Source organism: Coregonus clupeaformis, chromosome 15 (genome assembly GCF_020615455.1).
Source record: "Coregonus clupeaformis isolate EN_2021a chromosome 15, ASM2061545v1, whole genome shotgun sequence".
Taxonomy (NCBI): domain Eukaryota; kingdom Metazoa; phylum Chordata; class Actinopteri; order Salmoniformes; family Salmonidae; genus Coregonus; species Coregonus clupeaformis.
In genome coordinates this window covers 47232416-47245353 of record NC_059206.1, presented here as the reverse complement: position 1 = coordinate 47245353, position 12938 = coordinate 47232416, and the positions used below count along the sequence as shown (strand labels likewise).

General features: G+C 41.6%; 1 pseudogene; it reads left to right on the top strand.

Annotated features, from left to right (window-relative positions):
• The first annotated feature begins 5145 nt into the window (after nucleotides 1-5145).
• Nucleotides 5146-12938, top strand: part of LOC121583136 — a 49599-nt pseudogene continuing 41806 nt past the window's right edge.

Here is a 12938-nt window from a genome sequence, read left to right as displayed (position 1 = left end):
GAAAACTGGACTGTACTACACTGAAATACAAACCACAAATTAGTCAAAACTATCAACCATGACTTTACCGTGATCAACTAGAACACAAATCTCTTGACTGAACCTTGACAGAATCATTACACATATCATACCTTAACCTCTTGTGTAGACATACCCCCAACAGATGGAACGGCCGTTGCATATTGGGATATTGTGGCTGTGGACTGGAGAGCTCGTTGCTCATCTTGGTGGCCTTTGCTTTTTATATGGCGCACTACATCTGTCACACCCTGGTGGCAACATGAGTTTTCAATACGGCAGACTGCACACCAGTAGTGCGTGTTGAGGCTCCCTCTGGTAATACATGGCCATGAAGAGGTCCACTCATTTTTGAAAATGGATCTATATGTTGCTGCTCCAGCCAGAGCACGACTCTTCTGGCCCTGCTGTTGGAATGGGGGGGTCTCTTCTGTCTGTCCCTCTGTGTCTTCTTCCATCTGCCCTGTTGGTTGTTCTATTTGTCCTGTCTGTTTCTCCTCTGCATGTGCGTCAATCTGTCCTGTCTGTTGCTCCTCTGCTTGTTTGTCAGTCTGTCCTGTCTCCTGCTCTCTCTGTCCTTTGTGTTGCTCCTCTGTCTGTTGTCCTGTCGTTTCTATCAATCGTTCTGGCTGTTCTGTCAGTGTGTTTGTCTGACTTTTCTCACTTGGCTGGTTCTTTAAATAAAATAAAAGGTTTTGCTTTTGTCCTGGCAAAGGTCTCTTACGGGACATCTTTGAAACCTTAAACAATTCAAATGGTCATGTTGGTTTAATAACTATACTCTCAGTTACAAAAACATACCTACTTCTATTGCACACATTTCCTGTATTTATGTTAAATTCTTTGGAATACATCTTACCTGTTCGAAATCAGCTGAGTTTACATTCACCACACTAAATCATGTTCACACGCACAAACAAATAATTTCTTTCAAGATACATACCTAGTCTCAGCTCAGCTTCTTATCAGACTTCTTGAGGTAGTGACCGTTTCTTCTCATGTTGTCTTTCGTGGCAATGGGATCTCTTCTTCTGTCGCTAACTTCGGGGTGCAGCGCATATGGTTCAGTGGCGCTCATCAGCGCCATCTACCGTCGGGTAGTTTGAAAAAACGAACAAGTCTCGGCCAATTTTTTTTGCGTGAGAAATTGGATGTGTGGCGTGAGTGCATGTGAAAACAGTCAAAAACGTGTGTCACACGGCGAAAGCGTGAGAGTTGGCAGCTCTGCAATTTAAGTGTCAAGTGAACGTGTGGAACCGCTGACCTGGATGAACACCTGCGATGATTTCATATTTTTTTCTATACCCTTACTCTGCTATGTTAGGGAGCAACCTGTAGGTCGATGTGCCTCACATAGTGGAGTCTGACATTCGCATGGCTGATATACTTTTAAGGGGATGGGAAACGTTGACCATGCTACATAAATTGGCCAGGCAGTGCATTCTGTGTGATTCTGGGACAAGGAGCGCTCTCCTTCAAGGAGTGAATGGGAATCTATTGAGCGCTAGGTCAAAAACCCAACATTAGCACGAATTTCGTCAACAAGAAGTTCAACATTACAAATATTTTCAGAGATCTGAGATAATTAACCTGCTATCTGTAATATCTTATAGCTTTGGAATCGTGACATTCCGTACTTTCGAGGAAAATAGGCACGTTTCTCGACATATGACCTTGACGATTAGCTTAGCAACCGCCTGACGCAGCCTCACAACTTGAATGTGATTGGTCAACAATCTGCTGTGTGGGGAGTTATATATTCCTTCATTCATTGGATTCCTATCTCCTTTCTATAATGTCTCTGGCAATGGCACCATACAATGCACCATGGACTAAAGAGGCAGACAAATAGGAAAAATATGCTAGACCCCCTGTTAAATTACACATTTCTCGAGGCAGGAATATCGCAAAAATATGATCAATGGCTCATTTGAGAGAAGACATCCTCCCGAGTTATGACATTAGGCCACTATTGTAATCTGACATGTATGATAGACATTTTCGTGATCTATAAGTTGTATTCTTATTAACTTCCAGTGTAGTGAGAGCGACTTTATCACAGTGCTACGTCACACTGGCCGGATTTCTGCCTGCTTGACCGCCAATAACTCAGATACACGTGAACAGGGGCGGTGTGTTCATTAGGGCGATATGGGCGACGCACTGCCAAACGGGAAAAGGAAGGGATTTTTTTTCTAATAAATTATATCACGGCAACAGTAGTTATCAGTGTTCTAATCTAGACGTCTGATCTGCCACTAAATGTCCAATCAGGCTAAAGTCGTGCTTCAAATGGCCCCGCCCCTTTTGGGGCGATTTCAGTCAGGTTGAAAATCGCCCCAGAAGTCTCTCATAGACTGTAATGTAAAATCTTTTTTTTTCAAATATCAGAGCTTTCAATACAATCTCTATGGGTTTCTGAGGGCTTGCACTTACGCGCTTTCGTCATACGTAACATAACCATGAACGTAACTAAGAAAAGAGCGGGTAGCAGCGTCAATCAATTCACGTACTACTCTCTCACTCAAGATGGCTAGTGTTCAGTGCAACTCGATTGTCTCTTTGAAAGAAGTTCACATCAAAGACCATTCAAAACGAGCTACTGGAGTGTATGCTAGCGGTCATGAGGGAACATATTGTGGAGGAGGTGAAGTCAGCGAACTTCGTAGCTATCCAAGCTGACGAGACCACGGACGTTCTACACAGACACAGCTGGTGCTTGTGCTGAGGTACATAGATAGCAACCACAAAGTGCAGGAGCGCTTTTTTGAGTTCCTTCCCATCTCGGAATCAACCTCAGTCTCAATCGCCAGTGTGCTTTTGGAGAGACTGAACGGTCTTTTTGCCGACGACGAGAAAGTCAAACTGTGGTGCACTGGCACTGTACCAGGTTCTCATGAGCTACAACCTTCAGGAGACGTTCTCTGAGACTGTGGCTCTGTTGAACATCCTCATAACTATTCCCATGACAACAGCTGAAGCTGAGAGATGTTTCTCAACTTTGACACGAGTTAAGACATTCCTGCGAAATTCAATGGGCCAGGAACGTCTGAATGCACTGGCCATGCTTTCCATGGAGAGGGAACTAGTCCTCAGCATGCCTGATTTCAATGAGAAAGTCATTGACCGCTTTGCTGCATTGAAAGAGAGAAGAACAGTTTCAGTACAAGTAATGTAGCCTCTCTCTCTCTTTGTCCCTCCCTGTCTGTCTCTGTAACACACACACGCCCAAATCAGTTCACAGTTGATGTTGTTTAAAATAGTTATTTTTCATTTTAAAAAAAGTAAAAAAAAAATCTGTTCATGTTAATTTTTACAAATCTATACAATTGGCCAGAATATGGTTGTTCATATTTACAAATCTATACAATTGGCCAGAATATGGTTGTTCATTTTTACAAAGCCATACAGATAGCTGTGTTTACCTTTTCTAGAAATTATTTTCAAATTCTGTTTTCAGGCAAAATGTCTATCACTGTTCATTTTCACAAATCTATACAAGAGGGCAGAATATGGAAGTCTATAAAAATTTATTATTACCAATAACTTGCATCAATGTTTTCAGTAGCCTCTATCAAAAGCTCCTGCTTGCTTGTTGTGAATTATGCTCAGGTGCACATATTTCCAATTCAACCATGAGGCAAAAAATGTGGTAAAAGCTCTTGTTGATCCTGCAATCTGAACAAATACCAAAATGCTGTATTTTCAGCTGATATTTCATTTGTTTATGGAAATGCATATTGTTTATGCAGTGTTGAGGAATGTGAAAGAACACCCTTGATTATTTTTACTGTGATAACTTATTTTGCTTTTGTAAGCCAACACTTTTGAGATCAGTCAATAAATGCTTCTGGCATTGACTTATATGCTGCCCCTGTCTTCATGTTGTTGCTGGACATATCTTTTTAAAAATGTGTGTAGGTCACCTAAATCATCAGAAAAATTGCCCCCCCTGAGAATTTTTTCAGGAGCCGCCACTGCACGTGAAAACATGAAATGACCCAGGGAATCGATAGAACATCACTCAGAGATGCACAAAAACAATATACATGTAAAATGGGTGAACCATTCCTTTTAAATTAGGAGTACCTTCATCATAGCCTACTGATAAAAAATAATAGCAATATATATTTTCAAAATCATGTGTCTTGTGTTCAGATTTCACAACCAGGCTTTTGGAGTTGCCTACACTTGATTTAGGCTACATTATTGCATGCCAAATGTTTCTGATCAGTGATTGAACACATGAGCTTCCACCACTTTGCCCAGCCAGAGACCAATTAACCAAATAGAGTCCTACAGACATAGATTCAGTGAAACAAAATCACATTGATTGATCATCAGACAAGTCACAGGCTTTTGGTCGGGAGTAGACTACTAAATGAGTGAAGAGCAAAATAAACAACTTGTTAAGTTACACTGAACAAAATTATTAATGCAACATGTAAGGTGTTGGTGCCCTGTTTCATGAGCTGAAATAAAAGATCCCAGAAATGTTCCATACCGAAAAAACAACGCTTATTTCTCTCATTCTGTGCACAAATTTGTTTACATCCCTGTTAGTGAGCATGTCTCCTTTGCCAAGGTAATCCATCTACCTGACAGGTGTGGCATATCAAGAAGCTGATTAAACAGCATTATCATTACACAGGTGCACCTTGTGCTGGGGACAATAAAAGGTCACTGTAAAATGTGTAGTTTTGTCACACAACACAATGCCACAGATGTCTCAAGTTTTAAGGGTGTGTGAAATTGGCATGCTGATTGCAGGAATGTCCACCAGAGCTGTTGCCAGATAATTGAATGTTCATTTATCTACCATAAGTGGCCTCCAACGTTGTTTTAGAAAATGTGGCAGTATGTCCAACCAGCCTCACAACCACAGACCATGTGTAACCACGTCAGCCCAGAACCTCAACATCCGGATCATCTGAGACCAGCCACCCGGACAGCTGATGAAACTGTAGTTTTGCACAACCTAAGAATTTCTGCACAAACTGTCAGAAACCGTCTCAGGGAAGCTCATCTGCGTGCTCGTCGTCCTCACCAGGGTCTTGACCTGATTACAGTTCGGCGTCGTAACAGACTTCAGTGGGAAAATGCTCACCTTTGATGGCTACTGGCACGATGGAGAAGTGTGCTCTTCACGGATTAATCCTGGTTTCAACTGTACCAGGCAGATGGCAGGCGTGTGGGCGAGCGGCTTGCTGATGTCGTCATTGTCAACAAATAAAATAAAATTGTATTTGTCACATACACATGTATTGCACACTTCTCCATCGTGCCAGTAGCCATCAAAGGATGTTATTGCGGGTGTAGCGAAATGCTTGTGTTTCTAGCTCCAACAGTGCAGTATATCTAACAATTCACAACAATACACACAATACACACAACCTAAAAGTAAAATAATGGAATTAAGGAATTTATAAATATTAGGATGAGCAATGTCGGAGTGGAATAGACTAAAATACAGTAGAATAGAATACAGTATATACATGTGAGATGAGTAAAGCAAAAATATATAAACATTATTAGAGTGATCTACCCAGCCCAGAACCCTGAGCTGATGGACATGCTGTCCCAGAGGAAGGCCACCGTGCTGGCCATGGACCAGGTGCCCCGCGTCACCATCTCACAGGGCTACGACACTCTCAGCTCCATGGCTAACATCGCAGGGTGAGGACAGAGCAGGACATGGGACGGGATGGGTAGTGTGAGAGGGGAAAACTCTCTGGGCTGGGTCACTCACTGGTCTGCTTATGTGTGCTTTAAAGTAATTTCAAATGCAACTAGAATGAATGTGTCTGAGGGATTTTATTTTTCTTCAATTTTAATGACAGAGTTGTCATGTCATTAAAGGAGAAGTTTACCCAAAATCCGGAAACCAAGTGATTCCATACATTAAAACTAGTTCAGTGGAGTTTGCCCTCTCCCCCTCTCTCCCTGTAGTGCTGTACTGAAACAGCTGCAAAAACTCCTCCTTTAAGTAGAACAAACATTTGCTTGTAGAATGCATCTGTCCAGCCACTTAATGTCATGCTGACAAGTAAAACTGTCTCTCTTGGCTCTGCTGTGTGTGTGTGTGGTCCACTTGGCAATGTAAACACACATGCTATCTTGAGGCTGGGCCGGGTAGAAGTGCCCTGCCAGTATTTGTAATTGACCATTCTCTCTCTGTGTTTTCAGATACAAAGCTGTGGTGCTGGCAGCCAACAGCTTCGGGCGCTTCTTCACTGGACAGATCACTGCTGCTGGGAAGGTTCAACCTGCTAAGGTGCTGATCATTGGAGGAGGAGTAGCAGGTCTGGCTGCTGCCGGTACTGCCAGAGCCATGGGTGCTATCGTCAGGGCCTTCGACACCCGGTGAGTGGGACCACCATACCCTGCATATTCAGCCATTACTTTACCAATGAACTCATTAGGATTCGTCACATTATAGAGCTGCACTGGTCCTCTGTAGCTCAATTGGTAGAGCATGGTGCTTGTAACGCCAGGGAAGTGGGTTCGATCCCCGGGACCACCCATACGGCATATATTATTATTATTATTATTTGTTTTATTGGGACTTCTTTAACTCTAAAATGTTACAAATGATTTCCGACCACAGATGTTTGCACCATCGCTTTTATTTCAACTACCCTACCCCAGATTGGCTGCTGTCTTTAAAGGATTGGTTAACTTTTTTTGTGTGCAAAATCTCTATTTTTGATGTAGATGGCATGATATAGAAGGGTCCAGACACTTTTTTATCGATTTCACTTGTTTTTTTAAAACTTACCCCACTCGCAACTTCCTCATTGTTCATTCTGCAGTATGGGGGCTATATAAAAACATAAACAAAGGCTCCAAAAACACTTAAATACGTCCTTTTAGAAACGGCAACGCTCTCAGTATAGAGATGCAGGTCTTTAGATGTTGTACACATGAAATTGTGTAATTCCGCAATGTTATATTCCATTTTGTGCGACTCTAGCGGTTTCCCCTACCAGCTGTGCTTGTTTTCTGTGTATGCTGTGCAGCACAGCTGGTTGGAGAAACCACTTGAGTCGCACAAAATGGAATGTAACGTTGCAGATAAAGTTCAGAATTACACAATTTCATTTGCACAACATCTAAAGACCTGCATCACTATACTGAGAGCTTTGCCATTTCTAAAATGACATATTTGTTCAAGTTTGTCTGTAGCTCCCATACTGCATAACGAGCAATGAGGAAGTCTATTGCAGGTGGTCTAAGTTTCTCAAAACTAAGTGAAATCCCTTCTATAACATCCCATTTACATCCAAATTGTGAACCAATCCTTTAATGAGATTTGAAAGTGTGATGTTGCTAATTCTCCAGTTGGTGGCAGCAATTGCATTGAGAATTTGAAGCAAATGTCCTTTAGAGAACTGTAGATTCCTTCCACTTAATTCAAAGGATGGGATAATGGGACAAAGCACTGTTTCTTCATTTTTTTCTCTCCAGATTCAAAGATTTAAATCTCACCAGCCCAACCATTGTGTAACAAATTGTCTACTACTTGGATATCTTAAAACAATCATATTTATAGCCTAAGCTCCTGCAGTGATGCTGTAGAATGTATCAGGGGCTTTCAATAAGTGCCCCCACTCTACTGCCAGTGCCCCCATGACGTCCACTGTGCCCCTCCCCAGAGCGGCGGCCCTAGAGCAGTTCAAGTCTCTGGGAGCTGAGACTCTGGAGGTGGACATTAAGGAGGCCGGTGACGGCCAGGGCGGCTACGCCAAGGAGATGTCCAAGGAGTTCATCAAGGCTGAAATGAAGCTGTTTGCCAAGCAATGTCTGGAAGTAGACATCCTCATCAGCACAGCACTCATCCCTGGTATGCACAGTGACCACCAACCACACACCTCACTACCCCTATCCCCTCCCATAGAGACAAATCTGTATCTATCTCTTTGTCCTCTTCTACCTGCATTACATTCCCTTTACATGTTCCTCTGCACTGCTGTCCTCCTAGTCTGATCTGTTTGTGTTCTGGCCTACTCCATTGTCATCGTCAAGCCATAAGGAGTTGGCAAGAGAGCAGAAAGACTGGCAACCAGTCTGTTGTCATCCCTCCTTTGTTCTTCCTCAATCATGTATGAAGTGCATGTACTGCTATCATCAGCTCTTATCTGTCTAATCCTCTCAGGCTCTAAACTGCTTTAAGGCTTCATCAGCTCAGTTACCTAGTGTAGTTAAGGTTGTGGTTAGGCCCTATCCATCTGGTTAACCCTGCCCCTCAAGGCTGAGTTGGTATTATTCCCTTCCTGTAGCAGCCTATAACAGACCATAAAGACACCATAGATATATTGCTATGCTCTGCCTTCAGAAAGTATTCACACCCTTGACTTTTTCCAAATTTTTTGGTTACAGCCTGAATTTAAAATTGATAAAATTTAGATTTTTTTCTCACTGGCCTACACACAACATCCCATAATGTCAAAATGGAATTATGTATTTCAATTTTATTTAACAAATTAATTAACAATTAGAAGTCAATAACTATTCAACCCCTTTGTTATGGCAAGCCTAAATAAGTTCAGGAGCAAAAATGTGCTTAACAAGTCACATAATAAGTTGCATGGACTAATAATAGTGTTTAACATGATTTTTGAATGACTACCTCATCCCTGTACCCCACACATACAATTATCTGTAAGGTCCTTCAGTCGAGCAGTGAATTTCAAACACGGATTCAACCACAAAGACCAGGGAGGTTTTCCAATGCCTTGCAAAGAAGGGCACCTATTGGTAAAAAAACAAAACAGACATTGAATATCCCTTTGAGCATGGTGAAGTTATTAATTACACTTTGGATGGTGTATCAATACACCCAGCTACTAAAAAGATACAGGCATCCTTCCTAACTCAGTTGCCGGAGAGGAAGGAAACCGCTCACAGATTTCACTATGAACCAATGGTGACTTTAAAACAGTTACAGAGTTTAATGGCTGTGATAGGAGAAAACTGAGGATGGATCAACAACAACTTAGTTACTCCACAATATTAACCTAATTGACAGAGTGAAAATAAGGAAGCCTGTACAGAAAACAAATATTCAAAAACATGCATCCTGTTTGCAACAAGGAACTAAGGTAATACTGCAAAAAATGTGGCAAAGCAATTACGTTATTTTCCGGAATACAAAGTTTTATGTTTGGGGCAAATACAACATATTACTGAGTACCACTCTCCATATTTCCAAGCATATTGGCTACATCATGTTATTGGTATGCTTGCAATCCTTAAGTACTGGGGAGTTTTTCAGGGTAAGAAACTAACTGAATGGAGCTAAGCACAGGCAAAATCCTAGAGGAAAACCTGGTTCAGTCTGCTTTCCACCAGATACTGGGAGATGATGAATTCACCTTTCAGAAGGACAATAACCTAAAACACAAGGCTAAATCTACACTGGAGTTGCTTACCAAGAAGACAGTGAATGTTCCTGACTAGCCGAGTTACAGTTTTGACTTAAATCTGCTTGAAAATCTATGTCAAGACCTGAAAATCTAGCAGTTATCAACAACCAATTCGACAGAGCATGAAGAATGTTGAAAAGAATAATGGGCAAATGTTGCACATTCCAGGTGTGGAAAGCTCCTAGAGACTTACCCAGGAAGACTCACAGTTTTAATCGCTGCCAAAGGTGAATCTAACATGTATTGACTCGGTGTTGAATAGTTATCTAATCAAGATATGTTATTGTTTATTTTTCATTAATGTTTTACAAATGTTAGAATTTTTTTTCCGCTTTGACATTAGAGTATTTTATGTAGATTGTTGACTAATCAAAAGAGAACCATCGCGCTCTCCCAGAAGCTTGGCTGATGCGTAAAACCCGCAAATTCAGACAAACAAAAATGATTTGTGGTGGGCTATCTCATGAATTGATATAATGTATTTAGGTGAGCGGACACCTGGGGCGGTTGATTTGTGAGTTGCCCTTCGTGCCCGCTCCTGCTCCCATACCCTACAATTCTATATTTGTTTGTGACTAATTTGTATACAGGTAGACCAGAAAAGCCACATCCCTGATTGGCAGATGAGTGGCAACCCTGAGTGGCAACCCTGCTGCTCATCGGTTGTTCTTTACAAATACTGTTTTGAATTAAAAGAAAATGTTACCTACACACTGAAGAAGGCTGTAAAGCCGAAACGTCTGTGTACACTATCCCTGATGCAGTGAAAATAATTTAAAAAGTTGAATAATGAAGTAAGCTTTATGCGACATATTTCTGAGTGCAAACCCATTACACCTTTTTGTGTGTAGATAGTTGACAGAAAATGACAATTAAATCAATTTTAATCCCACTTTGTAACACAACAAAATGTGGAAAAAGTCAAGGGGTGTGAATACTTTCTGAAGACACTATATTCTCATCCCTTGTTTACATTGGTAGACGGCCTTGATAAGATATGCAGCCGTAGTTGTGAATTACATTTTCCTCTCCACTGACATGGCATGTGGTTGAACTGGTGCCAAAGTCATTGATGTTGTGTAGTGGTCCCATGTCTAGGACATGTTGTCCTGTTCCCTATACTAGCACTACAGGTCCTGTTGGGTGGAGAGCAGTGATGTAGTCTTGGTCTCGAGTCCAGTCTCAAGACCACATATTGAGTGTCTCGGTCTTGTCTCTGCGTCAGATACATTGTTACTCAATATTGACTCAGTCTCGGACAGTGAGGACTCGTAATTTCTTGCTGAGACCAGAGGAGTAAAAAACTCATAAGCTTCCAATCATTCAGCGCAAAAAAAATGATTGCCTATTGAAACCTGGGATCCCTACTTTACTCGTAAAGATATCCTAAAACTTTGTCAGAATTTCCTTGACTTGCTGGTAGGGAAGAGTCGGGGAGATTTTTGGAAGGTTGCACGCTCACTATTAGTAGGGGGAGATGGGGGGAAATTGTAGCAGTATTTCCATCTATTATAGACGTTTGCACAATGCTGAGCCTATGTGTTACAGGCTTGTGATGCTGAAACGACAGCAACCGTAATACCAGCGCACTCTCAACTGGTTGTCGCATGGAGCAGCTCACAGAAGAATGACATCGGTAGGAAAGATGTTTCAACTTATATCTACCAGTAAATGCTAACTAAGGCAACAATGGGTAGGTCCCCTGTAGCTCAGTTGGTAGAGCATGGCGCTTGCAACGCCAGGGTTGTGGGTTCGTTTCCCACGGGGGGCCAGTATGAAAATGTATGCACTCACTAACTGTATGTCACTCTGGATAAGAGCGTCTGCTAAATGACTAAAATGTCAAATGTATGCAAACCAGGTATAGAAAAAGTTCAGTATGTAGTCTTGGTTAGTAGGCTATTTGCGACGCACATTTCAGTCATCATGCACTGTTTGCATGAACATTTCTAAAGGCTTTCCCAAAAAACCTTCCCAATTAAATGTTGACCACAATGTAGGCCTACCAGAGAGAAATATATCATGCTGATTTTGATCAATGGGGAGGGCATTTGTTTTGCTCAATTGAATTAAAGGGCAACTACACCCTCCAAAATATATATTTTTTCAATTTTTCCCAGACCTAAAAAATGGGCTCCTAAAGTGGTTTAAGGATTGTTGTGGACTTAGAACATCAGATTTTTGTCGTAAAAAAAAAGGTGTGATTTTGAGAGCGAAAATCTGACAAATCTATAGGAAAACATATGATTTTTCACACAGGGCGCCTTTCCTTCACACAGGACCCACTTCTCCAGGCTCCACTGCATAGGGCCTATGGAAAGACAGCAGTCACACACAGCATGATGTTAAAGGACAAGCAGTCCATTCACTCTGACAAAATAAGCCAGTAGGTCCCAATCATAAGAATACAAGAACACAACCATTAGGCTAAGCATTTCCCAATTGAAATGTACAACTATTACTTCCCATTCCAAAAAACATTTCACATTTACAGTAGCACACGAGGTAACCGTGATGTAAAGCTTAAATGCAACAATGTTTCACACACAAGTTATTTTCAAAGAGATGGCTAACAGCATGCAAGCTGAAACCCCCCCCCCCACATTTCCACTCACCAGATGATGATAATTTGAAACTTAACTTCTTGTTGAAAGTTATTATTGAAAAGGGACAAGCTAACAAATTAACAACAACATCCTCTTCGATAGCACCTGCTACAGCTAGCTAGACCGTGGGAAAACTACTGCTCGCTATTGCACAGTGACCTGTTGGCCTTAGAGAAGGCAGAAGTTTCCATACGTTTTTGTAAAAATGGTCCCACCCAGTACAAGTCAATGTGATTGGTTGATTCCACTGTCACTCCAAAATGTTGCCCTAATACAATTGATTGGCAGATGCCTTCTATCAAGAGTATGATGGCCTAGCCAATGGCTGACTTAGATAGCTAGATTTATCTCCCCAGAGACCACCAAAGAAAAATCCTGATTTTGATTTTTTTTCTCTTCAGTGTTATCCCTTGCCTTTCTAACAAAAACTGAAGAGATTAAATCAGAACATCATTTCATAAATCCTTAGCCTTACTCTGAAAGCATAGAAGGCCCTCATTGTTCCCCACTGTGTTTGGGTTAGTAATCATTTGTAGAGTGGCTCTATTTGCCTTCAGCATGCCTTTTTTCACCATTCTGAATGTCTAAAGAATCCATATGTTCTTCTGAAGTATGAACACAGAAATACTGGACATGTTGAACTCTTATTATGGTGGCGATTTGACAAAATTACAATCATGGTCTTGAATTGGAGTCGCATTTTTCTGGTCTCCCTCCCGATCTCGGTCTTGACTCAGTCTCGCCCCCCCCTCCCCCCATCCGGTCTTGGTCTTGAATCGGTCTCGCTTTAGGTGGTCTCGAACACAACATTGGTGGAGAGACTGACTCTTTTGGTCTGGTCTACACAAGCCTACCCTAGCCTGATCAGTACTGCTGTGTCATATTCTGA